Here is a 13,533-nt window from a genome sequence, read left to right on the forward strand (position 1 = left end):
CAGGAGATGGCCATGTGCGCCATGAAATTAGCTTAATCTGAAGATAGTAATTAAGAGTAGCACACTCCGCAGCTCCTAGTGTAGCAAGCTGGACTATGCAGCTATCATGTAGGAATTCTGAACTAGTGTCTTGGTAGTTCCAACAAATCAGGGATTCAGTCTTCCTCAAAAAAAAATTCAGGGATTCAGTATAAAGCTTATAGGCGTTCTTATTCAAGTTGCTCTCTCCTTGGTACAGGGAGATAGCTTTGCCTCCAAAATACATGGTGATAGCTCTAAAAACCAAAGAAAAAAAAATGTTCGCTCAAGGTTCCACCATTGTCCTGTCCAAACTGTAATTTTTTTTTGAAAGATCCAAACTGTAATATTTAGATGACATGAATCATGATATAAGAGTTCAGTTCAGATTTTAAGGCGTTAAGAAAAAAATCTAGTAGCCTTATGACCATCACCGTGTTCACTTTGTTTGGGTTTCAGCTAACCTGACATCTCTGCGTAAATTTATAGTTAGCTGCTTGAATCTTTCTTATGCACAACTTGAAAATTTAAAAAAGGCTACCAGGTTATTTCTACATTAGATCAAGGGAATGTTGAGTTAGCTCCAACATTCTCCACATAGATTATTGGATAAATCAGAAACCGTATGAAGCAATAACTTCAAAAAAGAAACTCTAGTGCACTTCTATTTACTTGCTATGACCATATTAAATTTTTTAGAACGTAGACGCTAGGGGCGTCCGGCTTTAAATTAATAAAGCCCACAACAAGGCAGCGTGACCGAATATTCTTAGTACAAACGGAACGAGCGCGGAGGCTCAGGCCGCACGAACGCGGTGACACGAGAAGTTCGGGACTGGCCACAGGCCAAATGCAATTCGCAGCGAGTCTATTACAAGCCGAAGGCCAAGAGCATAGAGCACGCAGGCTCGCTCGCGAGACAAAAATCCACTTCACGGCGAAGAAGTGGCGGTTGGCTCCCTAGCCAAAACGTAGACCTGGCGAAGACGATCCTGAGCTTGCTTCATCTTTTTAGCATCCTTGCGCCTCACCAACGGACTCCACTGCTGCAGAAGAATGTTGCATTTGTAAATTATGTTGGCAGGGTGAGAAAGGAAGATTCCTTCAATTGCTAGTTTGTTCCTAGTGAGCCAAATGGCCCAAGCCAAGGCTCCTAAGCAACTCCAAAGCACCCGCTTATTGGCTCCTTGCACCGAGTCGACTATGGCCACAAGATCAGCGGCCGAGTGAGGGTCCCAGGAAGTGTTGGCCGCGGCACGTACGGCACTCCATGCAAAACGCGCGAGGAGGCAGCGGAAGAAAACGTGATTCGCATCTTCCGCGGTGTTACATATCGCACACAGGCCGGTTGACGGGCCGTTACGCTTGGCAACGTTTGCCGAAGTAGGCAGTCTATTGCGAAACAATTGCCAAAAGAACACCTTTATCTTAAGCGGAATGCGCGAGTTCCACAAGCCCTTCGGCATTTGGATGGCCGGGCCCTGGCACAACCTACGGTACAAAGATTTTACCGTAAATTTGCCGGACTGGGTGAGAGCCCATGAGACCGTATCCGCGGAAGAGGACAGCGACATCGAGTGAATTAGGCCAAGCAATTCCACTAAGTGTGAGTGCTCTGGCCACGATAACTCACGACGAAAATGAATCGCCGGAGGGCTAACAGACAGAGCGCAACCGTTTGTTTCGGGTTGACAGCCAGGACGTAAAGGTCCTGGAATTGGGACCAGAGAGGTTGCGATCCCACCCAAAGATCAAGCCAGAAGCGGACCGAGCGGCCCTTGCCAACCTCAAACTTGGCACCTAAGGCGAAAGCCGGGCGTACCGCTTGAAGATCATTCCAGAAAGGTGAGCCCCGCGCCTTACCCTCGAAAAAGTTACCGTTCGGGAAGTATTTGGCGCGCAACAGGTCTACCCATAGCCCGGTCGCCCCCTGCGTCAACTTCCAGATCCACTTGCACATTAGTGCAATGTTTAGGATTCTAGTATTTGTGATCCCAAGCCCCCCGAGGTCTTTGGGATGACACACCGCATCCTACCTAACCATATGGTACTTGCGTTTTGGTCCCGCCCCTTCCCAAAAGAAGCGAGACCTGGGAGTGTCCATCTTGGCATGAACCCCTTCTGCTAGGAGGAATAAACCCATCACAAATTGCGGCAGCGAGGAGAGGCTCGCATTCGTGAGCACCAATCATGCGGCAGAGGAAAGGAACTTCCCCCTCCACGGGCAGACCCGTCCTCCCACCTTTGTCCATAGCGGAGCCCATCCGTCTATGGTGATGCATTTGGCATCCAAAGGTAGACCCAAATAGGTGAAGGGGAGTTTGCCCAATTTGCAATTGAGCATGTCCGCAATACGCCGGCCCTCTGACGCCTCCAGCCCCATGGGCATCACTTCACATTTGTGGAAGTTGATTTTGAGCCCCGACATGAGTTCGAAGCTAATCAGCAAGTCTTTGATCGTGGCCAGGCTGTGTAGGTCAGGCTGGAACAACAATAGCGTATCGTTCGCATATTGTAAGTGTGAGATCCCCCGTGGGATGAGGTGTCGCAACACCCCTTTTATGTGGCCTGCCTCGGTTGCTTTCCGAAGCATGGCTGCCAAGGCATCCGCAACAAAATTGAACAAGAGCGGAGGCATGGGATCACCCTGTCGTAAGCCGCGCTTGTTCCTGAAAAAGTGCCCTACTTCTCCATTCACCGAGACCGCAGTTTGCCCCCCCCCCCCCCCGAGACTAACTGCATGACTCTGTGCACCCACTTCGATGAGAAGCCTCTACTAGTGAGGATCTGTCTGAGGAAATCCCAATTGACGCGGTCGTAAGCCTTCTCGAAGTCTAGTTTAAGTAAAATCGTCGGTTTGTGCGTGCGTCTAAGCTCGTGAAGGGTCTCTTGCAGCGCTAACGGTCCCTCCAAAATATTTCTACCACGAATAAACGCAGATTGAGCGGGGCTGATGGTACGGTAGGCGATCGGCGTGAGCCTAGTGGCACACCCTTTGGCGCATATTTTAAACGGAACCTTGATTAGCGCAATTGGTCTGTACTGACGGATATTGTCCGTGCCAGACACTTTCGGAATTAATGAGAGCACTCCGTAGTTTAGCCTAGCTATATCCATGCATCCACGCATGAAGCCGTTGCACACTTCGAATATGGGATCGCGCAGCAAAGGCCAAAAGTGTTTAAACATCGCCACCGGCCACCCGTCCGGACCCGGAGCCGTGTCGGTTTTCATGCTTTGGAGTGCATCGTCAATCTCCTTGGGGAGAAACGCGAGCCCCAGCTCATCGTTCTCGCTCTCTAAGACCTTTTGTGACGGGAGCCAGACGTCCGCTCGCAGCCGCGCACTTTGAGGCTCGTCAGTCCCCATCAGGCTAATATAAAAGTCGTAGATGTGTTTGCTGATCTCCGATTGTTGGAGAAGGAGCCCCTGCTCCGTCTGCAGCCTCAGGATCAATCACTTCCTGCGTCGGCCGTTCGCATACGCGTGGAAGTATTGCGTGTTCGCATCGCCTTTGAGCGTCCACTTGAGGCCTCCCCTGCGCCTCCAATATTCCTCCTCGGATCATAGCAGAGCTTCGACTTGCCCTTCCAAGGCATATCGGTGCGCCCATTCTAGCTCAGAGAAGGGACGTGAGTCGGCTTGGATATCGAGGAGTGATATCTCGTCGAGAAGCCTCGCCCGGAGGACTTTGTTGTCACGTCCCTGGTTCGCACCCCACCCCTTCAGGCTAGCGCGAAGACGTCCCCCGACCGCAGTCCAGAACTCCATAGGGCCGCGTTGCTGGCCTGTGAGTTGGACGAAACGCAACCACCTTTCCCTAAAGATGGTGTCGAAATCAGGGATCTCAAACCACGCAGTTTCGAAGTAGAAACGCGGGTTGCGTCGTATCCTATCTTCCCCTGAAGATAGGATGAGGGGAACATGGTCCGAACCGATCCTTGTTTCAGCAAGGAGCGAACATAATGGGAACAACACTTCCCAGTCCGGAGACATGAAAACACGATCCAAGACAGATCGCACCGGGGCCACTTGTTTGTTAGTCCACGTGAACCTTGCCCCGATTCTTGTCACTTCCCTAAGTGACCTAGACACGATAGCGTTATTGAACATGGCCACCCTTGGCCAGTTGATATTATCAGTGCTTTTATCCGCTCCTGAGCGGATCAGGTTAAAATCGCCACCCACCATATTAATGCAATCAGTGTCGCCCCCTCTCCATCAATTTATATATGAATCTGTCATAATCTCCCATCCAATGAATCTGCTCGAATTATGTGTCTATTCACTGTTTCATGTAGCAACTTCTGTTCTTGTACATTGTTTTAGCATCACTGGTGATTGCCAGCATTTTGCTTGATGCGGGCTGCATCTCGTCCCACGACAACGGTTGGCAACTAGGTGTTCGCCATGGGAGTTCTTCAGTATCACCCCATCTTTGTCATTTTACATGATTATGTGTTGTTTACTCTCTCATGCCAAGTGTGTGCTTGAATTAAGTTGGATTCAGTAAGAAATTTGGTTCTGAATTTGGATGGACTACCTCCCCAAATGCAGAGTTGAAACGTTGTGTATTTTATACTGGTCTCGTCCCCAAAATATTTGTTCCGGGTATAGCTATCCTACACGCTTAGTACTGGGACTGTCATAATTTCTTTTGCCTACTCTGTATGTCCTTAGTTAGATGTCTTCTTGGTTTTTTTCATAGATTGTGTCATTTATAGTTAACCTTTACTCGACATGCATGATTGAGGGGCGGGGAGGGAGTACTGTTACTGCCATATACTCACCATATACATTTTTGTCTAAAAAGTTTGATTTCTCAATAAATGTAACTCCAATGTTCGATGAGAATTTGTACTATAAATAGTAGGAAAATATTTTGTACCAATATTTTATGTGGAGCAAGGAGTGCCCACGGATATTGCATGCGTGTCATACAGGTGCACGCATGTACACTGAAAACTGTTGGCTAAAAGAAATTTTAATAGGGGAATGGCCGGTTAATTGATTCACTGTATATTAAGCTAGCTCAATATGTACGTGGGTGCATTTGAGCAGGGGTCCGTACATGGAGCGCATCGGTTGTACACGAGCGCACTGGTTAATCGGGTGATTACCCTTGCATTATACTCCCTCCGTTCCTAAATGTAAGTCTTTTTAGAGATTTCACTACAAACTACATACGGATGTATATAGGCATATTTTAGAGTGTAGATTCATTCATTTTGCTCCGTATGTAGTCCATAGTGAATTCTCTAAAAAGACTTATATTTAGAAACGGAGGGAGTATGCAATATTTTAAATAGCGCGCTACAAAATATAGCGAGGCCCTTCTCTAAATGCTACACAAGTTATAGCGCGCTAATAGCGTGCTATATTTCAAAATAGCGTTTGCAAAAAAAATCAAAATATCTAGAAATAAAGTATTTAAGCAACTAAATTTTTCATAGGAGCAAGCAATATATGCATCTGATAAAAGGAGTGAGAAAGCTAGTGGGAGAATCTGATAAAAGGAGTGAGAAAGCTAGTGGTCGTGGGTTGGTTTTGGCCTGCTGGGCCTGTTGGGCTGTGCTTATTTCAGTTTTGCATAGTCTTCATGTTATAACGTTACAACGTTACAATGTTATAGCGTGTGTAGCGCGCTAATTACATGATTAGCACCGTAGCGTCTGATTTTGCTAAAACGTAACGTCTTCCTTCCAAATATGCTATAACCGCGTTATAACGGCGAAATAGCGTGCTATTTAAAATATTGATTATATGCATGAAAAGAACCACGTACTGGCCGGGGTCGCACGTAATGCTTATACGAATGTGTCCTACGTACGCCATACGCGTACAATACGTGTCTGCCTCGTCAGTACGTACGCATATCTTGAGTAACAAATACCGCCAGCCCGTGTTCATACATACTCAGGTCAACTTCACCGCACGACCCCAAATCGTCCGGGCCTGTCCGTTTGAGGCAAAACGGATATACTAGAGGGCCCAGCGCGCGACCCTATCCATAAAAAACGTCCGTTCTTTGTCCACCTCACCCCATCCCGAGCGCAAACTTGATCTGGTTTTGCGTCTGAAACGGACACGGCCGGACGTTTCTGCGTGGTCCTCGTCCGCCTCTGTCCCTTTGCATGTGAGGCCTGGCCCGCTAGTCATTGAAGCAAAGGGGCCCACCCACCCACCCATCCCCTCTCTCCTTCTTTTCTCTGATTCTTCCCCACAGCGTCGACACGCGCGACCCCGGCAACCGCGACTGGACGACGACCTGCGCCATCCTAGGCTCCGGCGGTTTCCCACCTTCACGCGGTGGCGGCGACCTCCCTGCTCGGCGCGCAGACAGGGCCGCGCGATGCAGGCAGGCTCGCAGGCGGGGCCGCGGCAAGGGGACGAAAGCAGGGCCACGTCAGGCGTGCACGGCGCGGGCGAGCCAGCAAGGCCGGAGCGTGGTTGGGCGAGCAGGCGTGCGCTTTCTGATGGGCGTCGGAAGGCCAAGGTGAGCGCGCGGCAGGGTGGGGCGCGGTGCACGACGGGCGCGAGCAGGTGAGCGTGGGAGTGCACGGTTCAAGCCCGGGAAGACGGTGCGCGCGGGCGAGGACTGCTGCTGCTGCGGTCCTCGAGCGCAAGCGGGCGCGGCGAGCTCTACAACGGCGCCGGACGCATGCACCTAACGACTCGGCACAGCCGGCCACTTAGCAACTAATCCATGCATGCACCAACAACCAGCTACATCCACGTAGGCCGCAGGATCCGCATATGACCTATTCACACATACATGCACAAGCTACATGTCAAGATTAATTCCATCATTTTTCCTCCTAATCTTGACATGTTTACTTATGGACTAATCTATGTGAATCACTTATACCTTCTTGCCGTGTGCAGCAGCTTCACCGCGTGATGAATGACGCCTTCACAGCGCCACAACTCCATTTCCCCGCCGACAACGCCATCATAGCGCCGTACACTCGCACCTTGCCGCGGCATCGCACCGCAACATTTGTTGGCTTCACAGCAACTCTCCATGATGACGATGACATCGCACCACCGGCGTTGTGTCTCGCACGTCCCGCGCGCACCTGACGCGCCCGACGAGCCCGACCGCACCTGTGCGTCCCGCACGTCCCGCGCGCACACAACGTACCCGACGTGCCCGACCATACCACACGCTGTGGACCCGACGCGCCCAGCGCGCCCGGCGCACGTCCATACACGTGCCCAACGCGACAAGCTCGTCGCCCTGGTTGCTGCCGCCCGACGCCACCGTGTCTTTCCAGTACGAGCCGCCGCAGATGCCGTGCAACGCGGCCACCTCGCCGGCCGCTGTCGCGCACCGCCACCGATGCAGCTACCACCGCGCTGCGCCCCATCATGCGCCACTCGCTGCCGCTGCCGAAACCCGCAGTTCCGTGCGCCGCCGTGCCGCGTCTGCATGCCTCGTCGGCCGAGTCACCGGCGACGAACACTCGGCTGATGCGGGCCCACTCCAGGAGCCAGGGGTTGGTGGCGTCCTTGGCTGGATGACGAGCTGGTCGTGGTAGGGTGGCGCGGTGAGTCGTCTCTGCTGCCAGAAGAGGTACCTTCACGCTCTCCGATAGATGCCCTAGTGATTTGCTTCAGGATCCAGCCCTGTTTGTTTGATTCATTTTTACGAGAGTTTTTGTTTGATTATTTCATTCCTACTTTCTCCGTTGAGCCGTTCCATATTAGTTGTCGCTGAATACATCCGTTTGAGTGACAACTAATATAGAACGGAGGGAATACAATTTTACCATCGATTGCTTTGTTACGCCCGACTACCCGATCAGATGGATATGCTTCAGTAACCTCAATTTATTGCCTTGATGTTTCCAGCCGATGGCCGTAGCCTTGTTTGAGTTGCCTTGGAGGCTTGGACCTTTGACTATTGCTGCAGGAGCGCACGAATATGAGAAGAAATCAGAAACATGCATTAACTACTTGACCATGATCACCACATATATAGTACACGTTATTTGATCCGGCAGATAGTTTATCCATATTGTTGATTGATGGGGAACAAACAGACTAATGGTCAATTTCGTAATGTTGCATTTAGTTCTTGTTTGACCCACTAATCAAATAAAGCGATCAAACCTTTCTCCTTCACTCCATGCAAATAAATCCCAAAAGAAACCAAGTAAATAATTGAGAGTAATACTAATTCCCTTGCCCAATATCCTACTAACTCCTTCCTTTAATCTCCTATTGCTCTGCCCATCATTTGCCAAACATGTTGAATATGAGATGTTCTAGCCTGAAGCAAAACCAAAACCATTAGGACCCCGATAAAATCCGAACGTTCGGATTTTAAGCATTTCATCCCGAACGTTTTTACGTGGCAACTTTAGTTGTTAAGACATGGCAAGTTTATCCCAGTTCATTTTTTTGTCGGAAAATTGCAATGTTTGCCAACCTCAGGTGAACTAAAGTTGCCATAAAAAACATTCGGTTTGCCATGGTTAGAATCCGAAGGTTCGGGATTTATCATTGCCGAACCATTACTGGTTTTCCGATTGGTTAGGAGTGTGTGCTTCGATTGCTCTTCAGTTTGTTAGTTCCAAATTTGGGTGCACCAGCTCCTTCAGGCTAGCCATAGTGGGGGTAACTTAGATAGTAACTTAACACATTTCAAGATAATTTTGCTTATGTGGCATGTATTTAATGAGGAAAAAGGTGTTTGTGGTAACATAATATGTTACTATAACATAGCATTTTTCGAGGTAAAATGAGTCTATGAGCTAATAAATAAAGCCATCTATGACACTACTACTATCTTACTTTGCACTATGAAGATAGTAACTTAGACTAGTATAAGTTACTCCCCACTATGACCAGCCTCAGGAGATGGCCATGTGCGCCATGAAATTAGCTCAATCTGAAGATAGTAATTAAGAGATGCACACTCCGCAGCTCCTAGTGTAGCAAGCTGGACTATGCAGCTATCTAATAGGAATTTATTTATTTTTTGAAAAACACCCGACCATATATTAATTAACTAAAACGTCATTACAATCGTTCATAACAGCAGGCACCACATAGGACGGAGAATTATTAAAAAGAAAACCAGCACATCTATTATCGAAACTAAATTTAGCAATCTCATGCGCTACTGAATTGGCCCTTCTATTTATTTTTGACGACTTGAAGTTTCCAGAAGCTTGATGATGCTAAGTGCTTCCTTCTTGAGGTCTATGAGCGAGGATCTGTCACAACTTTTATTTGCTAGGAAAGAAGCCACGAACGCACAATCAGTTTCCAAAATAATAGGCATGTTAAGAGAAATACCTATATAAAGCCCAGCTAGGCATGCTCGAAGCTCCTCTTCATCCATACTAGAGCATAACCCAATGAAGTCCCAAGATGAGACAATGATGTCACCCGTAGAGCTCTTGGCCACCACCCCAACGCTCGCGACACTTAAACTCTCCACAAAACTTGCATCGACATTGATCTTGATGTGGCCAAAAGGAGGCGTCTGCCACACCTCTCTGGACCTCACAACAGTATTACTTGCACTAAAACCAGCCACCACCTCTTTTCCTTTGTTATTGGTGACTACCTCATTTGTAGGCTGACACGATGAAAATGCCAACCAGTAACTCTCCAGAAACATGGCGGATCCTATAACAGTTTCTTTTCCTTTACCAAAAATTAAATCATTCCTTAAGTGCCAAACTCGCCAGAAAAGAAACAAGATGTGCTCCCTTTGCGAACAACTTAACTGGTCTAATAAAATAAGTAACCAGTCAGGCCCAGTATAATTAAAAGCCTCTTCCCCTGGCAAATTCCACACTTTTCTCAACGCCAAACGAAGTGCACGAGCCTTTGGGCAAGAAACAAGAGCATGGAAAGTACTCTCATTCTCAACCCCGCAGATAGAGCAAGTGCGAATGGTAGCTTGATGATGTAAAACTCTATTAACCTGAACCGCCGGGCTATCAGATGCTGCACGCCATCCAAAAATTCTAATCTAGTAGGAATTCTGAACTAGTGTCTTGGTAGTTCCAACAAATCAGGGATTCAGTCTTCCTCAAAAAAAAGATCAGGTATTCAGTGTAAAGCTTATAGGCGTTCTTATTCAAGTTGCTCTCCTTGGTACAGGGATAGCTTTGCCTCCAAAATATATGGTGATAGCTCTAAAAACTGAAGGAAAAAAAATGTTCGCTCAAAGTTCCACCATTGTCCTGTCCAAATTGTAATATTTTTTTTGAAAGATCCAAACTGTAATATTTAGATGACATGAATCATGATATAAGAGTTCAGTTCAGATTTTAAGGCGTTTAGAAAAGAATCTAGTAGCCTTATGACCATCACCGTGTTCACTTTGTTTGGATTTCAGCTAACCTGACATCTCTGCGTAAATTTATAGTTAGCAGCTTGAATCTTTCTTATGCACAACTTGAAAATTTATAAAAGGCTACCAGGTTATCTCTAAATTAGATTAAGGAAATGTTGAGTTAGCTCCAACATTCTCCACAGAGATTATTGGATAAATCAGAAACCGTATGAAGCAATAACTTCAAAAAAGAAACTCTAGTGCACTTCTATTTACTTGCTATGACCATATTAATGCAATCAGTGTCGCCCCCTCTCCATCAATTTATATATGAATCTGTCATAATCTCCCACTAGTAGAAAAGAGGGCTAAAGTCCACCATGGGTTAGCCCATTAGTCTCGGTTCAATCTAGAACCGGGACTAATGGGGGCATTAGTCCCGGTTCGTGCGCCCAGGGGCCACGTGGGCCATTTGTCTCGGTTTTTCTGGATCTTTTAGTCCCGGTTGGTGCCACGAACCGGTACTAATGCCTCAAACCCCATTAGTACCGGTTCGTGGCACCAACCGGGACTAAAGGTTAGACCTTTAGTCCCGGTTCGAGCCACCAACCGGTACTAATGGGGTTTGAGGCATTAGTACCGGTTCATGGCACGAACCGGTACTAAAGGTCACATTTTCAAACTCCACCCCCCACCCCCCCCCCCCTTGGATCGCCTTTTCAGTTTAAAAAAAATAAAAGAAAATGATGAAAATGTCAAAGAAATTAAAAAAAATTAGTTTCCCATGTGATATGTGGTCTAGTTGTTGGGAAAATTTGCACATGTGAATTTCGACTTTATTTGCAAAATCTCTCTAGAATTTAGTAAAATGGGCATAACTTTTGCATACTGACTCGGATGAAAAAGTTTTTTATATGAAAAATCATCTACTCGAAAAGTTACTGAGAATTTCACCGAGGTAACACAAGTCATAATCGAATTAATCCAGATTGGATCAAAACCATATGCACGAAGCATGCATTCCAGGAACTTCCAGTCAACACGATCGTATGCTTTAGCTAGGTCCAGTTTATATGCACAGTATGCTCAATAACATTTTGTTTGACAAAGGGTAAAATTTATTGGCTCAAAAAGGAGTACCAATAGAATACAAACCCAAAGAGTACACACCCGGCCTCTGTATAACTAGGATGCACACAGCCAACAAAAACGCACGCACACAAAAACACGTCGGCAAATAGCAAAGTCATATAAGTCCAAAACTATGCGTACGCGAAAAAAAAACCCCAGAGTGATCAGATCCGTGATTGGCAAATTACAACGAAGACCATATACACACCAACCATCTCATGACATCACATAGACTACGAAGTTCTTCAACACCATCGCCTTCATATTGGTGACCGCACCCAACTGCTGCTTAATTTCATCTGACATGGCAGCTCCTCCATTCATGTGATGATCACCGAGATGCGCTTCCTTGCTACTCAAATTTTGAGCAATGATTGTTGCCACCCACATGACATCGTCACCGCCTTGATCAGGATCAAGGAGGGCCATGTCTGTTGACACTTGGGCATCTCCGTAGAGCTCGGTGATGGGCAGTGGCCATGCTCCTTGCACTGCAGCCTGTACAGAGGTAGGTGGTGCCAACTTCACACAATCGAAGTCCACGATGACAGATGGCGGGGCATGTTGTATGTGCAGAAGGCAACAGCTATCATAGATGCAGCCCTCATGCAAGGTGTCGGGGCAGATGGCGATGGCCAGCTCCTTTCTTCTTCTTCTTCGCTGCATCTCACGATTCTCTCACGAACACAGGAGACACGGGAGTGTGGCGAGCTGCTGTTTCACACAGCCGGGCTCTTTTCCTTCTCTCTATTCTTGTCTCAAAGCAAACATGTGTACAAGTGCTTAAGTAGACTCACGCCGCCGACGCAGCCGGGCCACACTCGTCCACTAGCTGTATGCACGCACGCACTCACACCACTAACTAATGACCTGATCTTCTCAGCAGCAGCTAACAACCTCGGACATGCATACACAGCAGCCTCCCTCCACCGTTGGGCATCTCGCCATGCGCCACATCTCACGGCGCCTCGCATCTCACCTCCTACATGTTCTCCGAGGCTCCACCTGCTACAACTAACTTGTAAAATATCGATGGGAAGCGTATCTCCACCCGTAGGTGGCCGCGTGGTCAGGCCGGCTCTGAGATTTCGGGGGGCCGGGGCAAGGTAACACGTTGGGGCCCTAAACCGACATAAACATGTGCGTTTTTTTTCTTCTATTTCAGCTGCAAACAAATTCTCGGTACCACTACAATTTATGGTGCCTTGTATTCTTCACTGGTAGCAGAAAATCCGGGGTTATAAATATTGTCAATGGACACTATAAGTAGCATTTCTGTGCCTACTCAAATTTCTTCCTATAATTTTCACGAGGTTGTTCTTCAACAACGAAAGCTAACTCAGAATTTCTAGCAGTAAAAATACTCTTTTTTGCAGGGAATCAGCAGAGTACTTGTATCTATTCTACAAAAAATGCCAATACCTCACGTGGGACTCAATCATCTCACATGCATGATTATACTGCTCATTATCACATGGATACACTCTAGAGAGCAATATTACTAATTAGCACACAAACATATATGATACAAGAAATTAAGAGCACTGCTAATTGCATAAAAGTGCTAAGAAAGGCATGGAACAAGGTACCTGGATGGCTAGAAAATTAGAAATCACAAGATTTTGCTGCTGCATACGATTGACGAACAAATGTCTTCAGGAAACGAGTGAAAGAGACATGTACAAGGATGATCTTCAGGATACGAATGAAAGAGAAAATTTGCATTAAAGAGTAGATTGATGGGAATCTGGAAATCGCATTACCTCCTTCCCTTAATCGGATCCGGCTTGCCTGCTCCCTCCGGCACACGCGGGGGGAGCAGGCAAGTCTCGTCCCCCTTAATCACGCCCAACAACCAAAAATCACAATTAGACGAATGGACGAGCCCCGTCATCCATGGCATGGTTGATTCGTTGCCAATTAGGGCGGAGAGTATACGAGAACTACATGGCGCGACACAAGACGACGATTAATCAATCAGTTCGTTTTTTGCCTTTGTGAGAATCAAACAATAGTTAGAAGCTAAACATCAGGCACGTATATAGGGAAACCAATCCATCGGGGGCCCCTTCCAGCTTGGCGGCCCG

The sequence above is a fragment of the Triticum aestivum genome, chromosome 1B (assembly GCF_018294505.1).
Source record: "Triticum aestivum cultivar Chinese Spring chromosome 1B, IWGSC CS RefSeq v2.1, whole genome shotgun sequence".
Lineage (NCBI taxonomy): Eukaryota > Viridiplantae > Streptophyta > Magnoliopsida > Poales > Poaceae > Triticum > Triticum aestivum.